General features: G+C 48.7%; 1 pseudogene; it reads left to right on the top strand.

Annotated features, from left to right (window-relative positions):
* The first annotated feature begins 869 nt into the window (after window positions 1-869).
* Window positions 870-11624, top strand: part of LOC119590075 — a 47945-nt pseudogene continuing 37190 nt past the window's right edge.

Raw genomic sequence — 11624 nt, 5'->3', positions numbered from 1 at the left:
CTTCCTTTGAACTCTCTGCCCCGCCATTGTGTGTGTGTGTGTGTGTGTGTGTGTGTGTGCTGTGTGTGTGTGTGGTGTGTGTGTGTGTTTGTGTTTGTCTGTCAGTCTGTCTGTGTGTTTGTCTGTCAGTCTGTCTGTGTGTTTGTCTGTCAGTCTGTGCGTACGTGTTATACTTCCGGTGTGTTTGTTTTTGCAGCACTGAACTCCCACTCTAATCGCATTAGCTTATTTTTGTCGTTGTTTCCTAGGTTAATGTACTCTCGTTACTAGTGGGAAAGAAAATGCTAAGGAAATACGATCAGAAAGGGGCGAACAGAGAAGACAAATGATGGAAAATAAAAAGAATTGCGAAGAATACAAAGAGTGACGGAAAAAGACAATGAAGCGGGTGGATAGAAAATAATGAATAAAGGGAAAATGGAAAAAATCATAGTTTGCAACTAAAAATTAATTTGAAAAAATATATATATAAATAAAAATTTCACTGAAGAAAAAAATGAAATGATGACAAAATGAGAAGGAAAGAGAGAGAGAAAAGTTAAAGAGGAAGGTGAAGAAGAGGAAAAATGAGGGAGGGGAAAAGGTGGAGGAAGAGGTGGAGGAGGCGGAGGCGGAAACTCCATTACGCAGGTCAGCGTTAAGGAAGAGGCATCGCATAGGTATAGGAAGGAAAGGTGTGTGCGTCGGTGGGTGGGGGGGGGAGGGGAAGGAATAAAAGGGGGGTAGGGGGAGATAAAAGAGGTGGGGGTGGAAGGGAGGGCGTATGAGTCAGCGAAGGTAAGGGGGGAAGGAGGGAAGGGGGGGCAGGGAGGAAGGGGAAGGGGAAGGGAGGGGAGAGAGGAAGGGGGTAGGGGGAGGGAAGAGGGTGGGCGGGGCGAGCATCAGCAGCAGGAGCAGGAGCAGCATGGCTAGCCAGGCTCACGGAGGAGGGACGGGGAGGGGGGGGGTCGAATGGGAGCGAGACCTCGTCAGTCGTCAGCCGGAGTCAGTCAGTGCTGGGCCGGAGTCGATGGTGGGTGCACGCGCGCGATCCTCGTGCCTGTACGTTACTGGCAACACCGTCTTTCCCCTCTGGTTGGCTTCCATGTTTGTATATCCTTGTCTCCGTGTCCGGGCCCGTTTTAGATATATCTTTCGGTCCCTCTGGTTGACAGTTTAAATGTACAGGGAAAGAGAGAGACAGAAAATTAAAAGGGTGTAGAGAACTTTGGAGATTTAAATTTTCTGTGCTGATTGGCCTGTGTGTGACTCGTAACAATATGTTGAGCGAGGGTGGTTGCGCTCTATATTGATTGATCAGAGACTCAGTGCTGTGATTTGTTTCGGTGATTTGCAGTGACAGTCGCGGGGAAGGATTTGTTCGACTGAGAACATTGAGCGAAATGGACTTGGAAAATATAAACGGATTTTGGTCGGATCTCATTTATTTGAGTGACACATCTCGGAAAAAAATGTTCTTGAGTTACGTGATGACGATCAATAAGATACTTACCCCAGTACGAGAACTGGAAGGAAAAAATGACACGTGTGGCGACTGGTGCCACATTAGCAAAGACGATGTTCACCTGCACAGCATCTCTCGTCACAGCACTGCGGGACAGAGGCGCCGGTGTGCTTGCGGCCTGTAGCGGCCGCCGCAGCACCGCGGTTTGTATGCCTGGAAATCGCCAGATGGGCGGAGGGGCAATGCTGGCGAGATTGTGTGCGTGAGGTGTAACGAAATGAGGAGTGCGGCGTCCTAAGGGTTTTGTGAGTACACGGGGCGTTGCAGGATCCCCTTTCATTGTGTGCGTCGAGGTTGAGGTTCCTTCTGGAATTGGGCAGCGGGGAGCATCGAAGTAGGAGTGAGAGAGCATATTGCGAAGGTGTTTGATACTTTCGGCTTCCGTGCTGTTTCCCCTCTTTGTTTGTTTGTTTTTTAAATTATTGTTTATCAGCTCTCTCTAACATTTAAGTTTTATTTTCTTTTTCTTTTTCTATTGGGGTGAGGGAATTTTATATCGGTATTTTCACCTTGATTACCATCGTCTTTTTCAGTGTCCCCTCACTTTCGCTTTTAATTGTATTTTCACCCTTTGTCCCCGTCACTTAAATCGTTATTGTTTTTTCTATGTTCATTATTGGCCATATTTCGGTTTGCAATGTCTCCTTTCATTCTTATCTTTCTTTCTCCCACAGGAAGATATATTACTCTAATGTCATATTTTATATAATTTTCATAATCAGTAGAAGTTTTACCGTTATTATCATGTTATATTTTTATTAGTTACATTTTGTATCATCATATTTATTCCTCATTATCATCTATCTTTTCAATGACCCTTTCTCACCTCTTTTCTCTGAAAAATGTATTAGCAACGTATTTTATGGATATATCACTGGATTCCCATCGTTATCATTATTTATTTTGATGGGGAGGGAAGATGGTGGCCACAGCCGGGGATTTCGTGCTGTTCCCCTCGCCTCCCCTTCGCCTTCCCCTCTTTCTGCGTCGTTCATTTCTTTTATCCTTATTTTCAACCTCGGAAGGATGTATTCGTTTCAACTTCTGAGGATTTTTTTTTAAGATTTTTTCTTTTTTTTGGCCATTATTGTTATTATGCGAGTGAGGGGATATATTATTATTGTTACGTGAGCGAGGGAAACGGGCCAGATATAGACGTTGCGATATCCTCTTTATTTTTTCCTCTCTTTATTTTGGTCTCTTTCTCGGGTCTCTTATTTTAGCCACCTTTGTCTTCTCTTTCTCGGTTCTCGTATTTTTACCATTTTTATCATTGTGATTTTTTTTTTCGGTGTGAGGAACGATGAGACGGCCACAATGGGATTCGCGACGCCGTAGGAGCCTCGCGGAGCCTCGCGGAGCCTCGTAAACCCGCGGGAGTCCGTTGTGGTGCTGTACCTGAGCTGCGCACCCCCCCCCCCCCCACTCACTCTTATTATTTATTCCCTTTCTCCCTATTCCCCACTTCTATCCCTTCCTCATCTTTCCTTCTGTATATCCTCCTACCCTCCTTGTCTTTCACTGTTCCACCTTTGTAAAGGTACCTTCTGCTATTCCTACCCTCCCCCATTCCTCCCTCCTTCTTCATCCCCATCTAACCCCATTTCTCCCCTTTTGCCCCTCCCATCCTCACCATTCACCATTCGCCTCTCTTTGCGCCTTTCTACGTCGCCTGCTTACGAGGATGGGGTTGTTTCCCTCCCATCCCCCCCCTCCCCTCCCCTCCACTCCCCTCCTCTCATCTCCCCTCTACCCCCCGGATGGGTTGTTCCAGGGGCTCTTGCGCGCCGTGAGCGAGAGCGCCGAGGGGGACCTACCCCGGGGGTGGCGGGGGACCTTGATAGGGGAGGGGAGGAAAGGAGGGGAACGAGGGGGAGGGGAAGAGAGAGAGAGAGAGAGAGAGAGAGAGAGAGAGAGAGAGAGAGAGAGAGAGAGAGAGAGAGAGAGAGAGAGAGAGAGAGAGAGAGGTTGCGTATGGCGCTTTCGTCCCCCCCCCCCTTCCCCTCCATCTCTTCCCTGGTGGCACACACCTTTTGGAGGGCGCTGGTCTTCTTAGGTCTTTTACGGTCTTGTTCTTGTTCCGTTATTTGGTATGTTGCTGTATTTCTCTTCTTATTCTCTCTCTCTCTTTCTCTCTCTCTCTCTCTCTCTCTCTCTCTCTCTCTCTCTCTCTCTCCTCTCTCCTCCCTCTTTCCTCCCCCTCTCCTCCTCTCCTCCTCCCTCTCCCTCTCCCCTCTCCCTCTCCCCCCTCCCCTCCCCCTCTCTCCTCTCTCTCTCTCTACTCTCTCTCTCTTCTCCCTCTCTCCCTCTCTTTCTCCTCTCTCTCTCCCTCTCTTTCTTTCTCTTTCTCTTTCATTTTTCTCTCCTACCTCCCTTTCTCCTCCCTCCCTCTCCCCACACTTGCCTTTGTCTTTCTCTCCCTCAATACCGTGTGCGCGTTTGCATTACCTTGTGTTTTGTGATTAAGCAGGAAAATCAAGAAAGGCGTTCACTGTCATCGTTCTTATATCAGGGCACAGAGGACACATTAGTTAAATAAGATAATCAGATGCTTATCACAGGGCATTGCGGGCCTGTGGATCTGTCGTGCCTTTTGTTCTGCGGTGTCTGATGCGTTACTTTTATGTTCTTGGGAGTGTTGTGTAATATAATTCATGACTTGTATTTTGTCTGGGTTTTAGATGTGTAGGTTAAGCTACGGACTTGCCTAAGCTGACACCTAAATTCATGCACACATACGCATGCTTAAACACGCACAAACAAACAGACGAACGCACGTAAACAGCGATATACACATATGCACACACACACACACACGCTCACACACACACACACAGTATTTTAAAATCATACTCACGGCTGCATAATATTGTATCATATCGCCGGAAAACGTTGAATTATTCAGAACGTTTCCTCTGGCGTCTACTGTGTGGCGCGTTCGCTCTGCCCACGAGCCACGCCCCGGGTGCCGCGTTACCTGTTGGGTGTCCTTGTTTCAGGCGCGAAATGGGTGGCCGTTGGTGTTTGTGGCCGTGTTCTGTGCGGTTTGCATGTTCTGCAGGGTGTCTTCAACATAGAGTGGCTTGTTTCTGTGTGTGTGTGTGTATGTATGTATGTATGTATGTATGTATGTATGTATGTATGTTTGTGTGTGCGCGCGCGCGCTTACCCACCTACGCAATTCACAAAAAAAAATACGAGGTGTGGATCGTCCATCGAGCAGTTATGCCACGCACGGGGAAATAGGTATAAAAGTGACTAAAAATCAATAGAATAAGGAGCAGGAGTTAGGTCGTACGCCTTTAGCTGTACGACTCCCCTGGGCGAGGAAAGTCGTTGGAGGGAAGACAGTTTTGGATCAAAGTATGTCGGCTTGTGTCATGTGCAAGATTTTTTTTTCCAACATGAACACATTGTTATACTAACCTGGTGGGAGTGGGTTACGGCCTCGGGTTCCAAAAGGGGGGTGGGGGTGCGGTAGGGGAGAGGACCTACATTTATTTTTTCTTTCTTTTTCTGTTCTTTTTTCTTTCTTCCTTTTTCTTTTTATTTTCTTTTTCTTTTTCTTTTGGTTGCATAATTTTCCCGAATAGATGTATATCATATGTTATCCTGAACTACAGATGAGATAAGTATATTATTGTTGTTGTTGCTGCTGCTGTTGTTGTTGTTGTTGTTATTGTTATAATTATTGTTATTATTGTTATTATTTTTTACGAGTGCCTGGTTTCCGTACGCAGAGTGAACGAATTCAGGTGAGGAAAGAGAAAAGTTAAAACATGCTTGGCAGAGATAGAGAAAGACAGACAAATACAAAATATGTAAAATGCCTAGAGAAGTCAATCTGCAGATGTTTGTATAAACGAGGGCCTGTTTCCGTCCCCCGAGTGAGCGAATCCATGAGGCAGGAGTGGAGCTGAGCAGACAGGTAGGGGCGATACAGCCACATTCCACGCCCACGTTTGCTCGAGTTCCCTGCTCCCCTCATGGCTCGCAGGCGGTCTGCTATGTGCTGGATGCTGCATCTGCTGTGTGGCCACGGGCTGGATGCTGCATCTGCTGTGTGGCCACGGGCTGGATGCTGCGTATGCTGTTTGATGATGCCGCATATATTGTGTGGTCGAGGGTTGGATGCTGTGTAAGGTGCGTTGTGATGTGTTGGATGCTGCATATGCTCTGCATTATATGTTGTCGATATCACATGCTGTCTGCTGTCTGCTACATAGGGTGTATACTGTGTGTTGTAAGTTCCTTCGTGCTCGTATATTCAGCTGTTTGAGCTTTGTATGTTATTATACTGAGAGGTTAATGTGAATGAGGAACCGGAGAGGAAAATGAAGGGAGGGCAGGGGAGGCGGCCTGAGGAGGTGAGAACGGCGGCACTGAATGAGGAAAGCTGGTCGTGAGGGAAACATGTGGTGGTTAGTGGGACGCGTGAGAGAAGAGGATTTGGATACGTTCGCCCTCCTCACTTTCACCCGCCTGTGCCTGCCATTATAGCATGGGGTGTTCTACATGGAGCTTGATGAAACACACATGGCCATTACTGTCATTTTTATTTCAAGAACTCTCCTTCCCTTTCCTTTCTCTGTCTCTTTTTTTCTGTTTGTCTGCCTCCCTGCTTCTCTCTCTCTCTCTCTCTCTCTCTCTCTCTCTTCTCTCTCTCTCTCTCTCCTCTCTCCTCTCTCTCTCTCCTCTCCCCCTCTCCTCTCTCCCTTCCTCTCCTCTCTTCTCTCATCTCTCCTCCTCTCCCTCTCTCCTTCCCTGCCTCCCTTCTGCCAATCCTCTCCCTCCCTCTTTATCTGTTTTTCTGTCTACCAATCTGTCTGTCTGTTTGCCTCTCTTTCTCTCTGAGGCTCACACAAAATTAGGAGCCAAAGCTCTGGGGGGAATGACACTGCACGTGGAGATATACATCTCCGAGGCGAGTCCCCTAGGCTGTCGCCGACGGGGAAATTGAGTACAATTTGTTCCCCGTCATTCCGCATTTTCGATCGATTCATCCGGACTCACGCCGCTGTCCTCCCCCCCTTGACGTCATTGCACCACTCCTCCGCTCCCCCCCTTCCCCCTCTTCCTCTTACACCCCTCTCTTTCTCCTCCCATAATTCTCAGCTCGTTTGTCTGACCGCTGAAGCAACCTAAAATGAGTGCGCGAGGATAGTGGTGTACCGCCGACTGTGCTTGCTTGCGTTTGCGTGGGAGAGGGAAGGGATGGGGTAAGGGGGAGGTACGAAGAGAGGAAGTGAAAGACAGGAGAAAAACAAAGGGGAAGAAAGAGAGAGAGAGAGGGAGAGGGAGCAAGGAGGGGTGAAGAGAGAAGAGAGAGAGAGAGAAGGAAAGAGTATTCTGTTTTACAAACCTGTCTGTCCGTCCGTGCCTGTGTCCGTGCGTGCTTCCAAGGATCCCTCTGTGTATACAAGTCAACACGCCCGTGGTTGCTAAGTCGCCGGAGCGGATTCAAGAACCACGCTTTATAGCCAAGAAGAGCCGTGACGTCTTTCGGAATCTCAATCGGGACCGAGAGTCTTATTTTGTGAAATCCGCTGCGGAACGCCGAGGAGGATCTCGAGTCGCGCGTGGCGGTTGGGGAGGGGGTGGGGGGAGGGGGGCAAGTGTGAGGGTGAGTGTGCATGAGTGTGAGGTTGGGGAAGGGAATGAAGAAAGGGTTGGAATTGGAAAGGGTAAGGATGGGGGTATAGTGGTAGGGGCAAGGGTGGATGGGTGTGAGGGTGGGGTCGAAGGGGGTGAGGTTGGGGGAGGGGGGAGGGGGTTAGGGTGTCGTTGGAAGGGGCGAAGGCAAGAGGGAAAAAGAATGGGCGTGAGGGTGGGGTTGGAAGGGGTTAGGTGCGGCTGGGGGTGGGGAGGGGAGTGGTAGGCGTGGGGGTTGGGGGTGATTCATGGTTGAGTCCGTGCGGTGTCGAGTCATGGGTCAGTCGAGGGGGGGAGGGGGGGCGATGAGATTATGTTAGATTCCTTAAAATAGAAGGTCATTGGCGGCGTTTGATAAAGGAGATGAAAGGGATAGCGTTTGTTACGGAGAGAGAGAGAGAGAGACAGAGACAGAGACAGAGAGAACCGAGGAGAGAAATAGGAATGTAGAGAACGGTATCGTCCCCGGAGATCTCATTCCAGGCGTTCCCGTGGGAAGCTCCCCGCTCTTGCCGCTCCACCTTGCATACGCCTCCGTGCATTGAAGCGGTTGCTATGGTTACGGGGGAGCTGGTAGGCGGGTTTCGGTGTAATGATAAAGACCTTTTTTTTTGGGGGGGAGGGGGGGAAGAGAGGTTGTTGTAACTGTTTTTATATTTTGGGCTAGGAGGGGGGGCAGGAGACGGTGAAAATGTTACGTAGATTACCAGATATGTATTTCACCAACTGGATATATTGTAATGGATAGTAGTAGTTCGGATACGTGGATATGATGCTGTTTTGTGAATAAGGATGAGAGGCTTGATGTGGCAGATCAAACTAGGCAACGAAAAAGGGGGAAAGGATGAGGAATAAAGAGAAAAAAAAGAGTGAAAATGAGAAAGGAAAATAAAGAAAGTGAGAGAGAGAGAATGAGGGAATGGTGTAGCTGGAAGACGAAAGGTGAGCGTTTGGGTTAGATGTTTGGCACAAGGAAATAAAGGGGGGGAGGGGGAGATAGAGAGTAAAGAATAAAGATATGTAATAGAAGGGAAAGAACCCTCCCTGAAGGAAAAATATAGAAAATGAGAAGACCAAAAATATAAGGGAAAGAAAGAAGAGAAAAATAATCACCAAGTTGCGAGCGCAAATAAGCAGGCGTCCCGGGGGTGTACAAGTGTTCCTAGTAGAGCGAGACACGCGAGGGGGAGGGGGGAGGGAGGGTTGAGGGGGAGGGAAGTAGGGAGGGTTGAGGGGGAGGGAGGGAGGGAGGATTAGGGGGAGGTAAGGAGGGAGAGGGAGGGTTGAGGAGGAGGGTTAGAGGGCCAGCTCGGAGGGCCGACGTCTAACAAGTGTTTCCTAGTAAGGACGGGGGCTGTGTCCTCCTCGGGTTGGGTTGCCGCTTCGGGCATTTCCTGGAGGCCGACCTCGAGAGCCTGGTTCCTTCTTTGGGGGTCAAGTGGGGAAGGGGGGGGGTAGAAAGTGGGATTTATGTGCGCGTTTCTATAGGTTGTCTGTGTGGTTGTTTCTATAAAAAGAAAGATAGATAAATAGATAGAGAGGTAGATAGATAAATAGATAAGTAGATAGATGAATAGATAGATAAATAGATAGATAGATAAATAGATAGAGAGGTAGATAGGTTGATAGGTAGGAAAATAGGTGATCAAGTTGATAGATTACACGTCAGTATAAAATGCTCTTCGGAAGACAAGCATTATCGTGTGTGGGGAAGGGGAGGCGGTATGAGGTATAATTCAAACAACGTGGCATCTAATTATATAATTCCTTTCACCCATTTGTCACTGGGTGATATATTACACCCTCGCAACTTTCGCCCGTCTTCCCTCCGTGATCCCTCCCCCGCCCCTTCCCTCGCCCCCTCCCCCGTAGGGTAATTTGGCGATGTAGTATTGATGTCAGTGTAACGGGTAGATGTGTAAAGATGTTAGTGATCGTAGGGATAGGGAGAATGGCGGTGGTGATGATGATATCGGGATTGTGATGATGATATATAATGGAATTTAAGAATGTTTGAGAGAACGGGTTTCGTTAAGAAGCAAAAGGAAATTCCGATTCTTAGTAATTCGGGTTTTATGTATGCAGGCTTTACGAGTTCGGGTAAGAAATAGCTAGAGAGAGAGAGAGAGAGAGAGAGAGAGAGAGAGAGAGAGAGAGAGAGAGAGATGATAGAATAGAAATGGGGGCAGTGTGTGAAAGGAGGAAATTGAATAAAGAGCAGAGACGAAGCGAAGCTAGGAGGAGGAAGAGGCGCAGGAGGCAGGTGATCGCTCAAGATGCTAAATAAATTAAAAGGCTCCTCTCGCGTATCGTGGGATCGCGCGGGCGTGCCTCGTCGGCGCAGGCAGGAAGAACCGGTTCCCTCTCACACCTCGGCCAGACGAACCCTTTCACGGGGACAGATGCGGCTCTGCCTCGGCTCGCTCTCTCTATTTTTATCTTCCTGTTTTGAGCGATAAGGATAACCACCGCATTTATCACACACTTGCAGTAGTAGTTTTATATTTGCGTTGTGTCGTAAGGATGAAACTCCTGTGGTTTGTAGATGCGACGATGGATCTTAACGTCGTGGCGAGGTGCGTGCGTAACAGGTGTTGTTCCCCCAGTCTAGCGGTCGCCCTCGCCACCCTTCTGTCACTCATGCTATTCGTCAGCTCGTCAACTCGTCAACTTACTCCCATCAAGTCCTCAGACTGACGCGACTTCACCCTCTGGAAGACGAGGAGCTGTCGGGGAGGCGGGGAGGCGAAATTGGTCTTTTCCTTTTGGCTAGGGCTGCTCAGGGAAAGGGCATTACCCCTCGGCCCTCTGTGCCCCGAAAGCCCACTCTGCTTCCTTTGTGACACTCGTTGCATCTGTTTTTGTTTTTCGTTTTATTTCTCGCTCTTTCGCTCTTTCGTTTCCCCCTTTCTTTGTTATTTTTTTTCTTCTGTTTCTTTTTTTTTTCTTTTTCTTCTTTCTCCCCCCCCCCGCTCCCTCTCCCTCTCTCTCCCTCTCCCTCCCCCTCTCTCTCTCCCTCCCCTCTCTCTCTCTCTCCCTCCCTCTCCCTCCTTCCCTCTCCCTCCTTCCCTCTCCCTCCTTCCCTACCCTCTCCCTCCTTCCCTACCCTCTCCCTTCCCTCCCTCTCCCTCCTTCCCTCCCTCCCTCAACCTCTCTCTCTCTCTCTCTCTCTCTCTCTCTCTCTCTCTCTCTCTCTCTCTCTCTCTCTCTCTCTCTCTCTCTCTCTCTCTCTCTCTCTCTCTCTCTCTCTCCCCTCCCTCCCTCCCTCCCTCCCCCCCCTCTCTCTCTAAACCTCTCTCTCTCTCTCTCTATTACCTCCTTCCCTCCCTCCTTCCTACCTCCCTCGTGCATCCTGGTTTTCTCTCATGTTTCTCTTTTTATTTTCATGTCACATGCCATCCTGCACTGTGCATGTTCTCTGTGTCTCCCACTCATCTTCAGCCATGCTTTCGCTCGTAACCTCCTTTCGTAGAAGAGGTAAAAGAAGGGTGAAGAGGGGGGTGGGAAGGGGAGAAATGGGGGAAGGTGAAGGGGGGGGGGAGAGAAGAGGAGGAAGGTGAAGGGGGAGAAGAGGAGAGAAAGGAAAAGGGAGAAGGGGAGAGGAGGGAAAGGGAAGAAGGAGGAAGGGAAGGGAGAGGAAGAGGGATTGAAGAGAAGGAGGGAGGGAAGGGAGGCAGGGAGGGAGGGGGATCGTTCGACCTTCACCCTTCATCGCGGTGACTTTGCATAACCCGGCATTAAAAAGACATTTTCTCGGGTCTTCGTACAAAGGCAGGCGAATGTGCGTGTTTCTATCTCTGGGAGGATGCGCAGACACGTGTGGGTCTCCGCTCTTCTCTTTCTCGCTTATCTCTCTTACTCGTGTCTTTTTTCACCTCTTACTCTTCCCCTTTCTCTGTCTCCGTTGTTCACTTTCTTACTCTACCCTCTCTCTCGTTTCTCAGGCTCCTTTCTTCAGTCTTTTTCATCTCTCTTTATTGTTCCGTTTATCGCTCTTTTTCACACTTCGTTTTCGTTCTTCCTTCTCGTTCATCTTAATATCCTTTCTTTTTTTCTCTTTCTTATTTTTCTTAATATTGTATTTCTCTTCTCTCTTCTTTCTTCCTTTTTAAAAGAAATATTATCCTCCTTCCTCTGCCTTTCCATTCTCTTCTTTGATTTTCTCTAGTTTTTCTCTTTCCCTGTTTGTTTGTTCGTGTGTTTACATTCTTATTTGTGTAGCTGTCTATCTTTTAAATGATTTCTCCCATTTTCCTCTCGTCTGTCTGCCAGACATAGCAGGCAGAATTCCAACCAATCACAGAAGCGACGAAATCTGAAAGTTGAAACGAGCAACCCCTTAAAAGACATTCCTATCGTCTATCAGTTTTCCCTTATTTGTCAGACAATAACGGGTGCCTCGTCATTGCGGCGGCCCCCTCTCGCCCTCCCTCTCTGCTCCTGCTTCCCTCGCCCCCCTCCCTCCCTC

Source organism: Penaeus monodon, chromosome 26 (assembly GCF_015228065.2).
Source record: "Penaeus monodon isolate SGIC_2016 chromosome 26, NSTDA_Pmon_1, whole genome shotgun sequence".
NCBI classification, from domain to species: Eukaryota; Metazoa; Arthropoda; class Malacostraca; order Decapoda; family Penaeidae; genus Penaeus; species Penaeus monodon.
The sequence above is the reverse complement of the archived record's forward strand: the minus strand, read 5'-3'. Positions and strand labels throughout refer to the sequence as shown.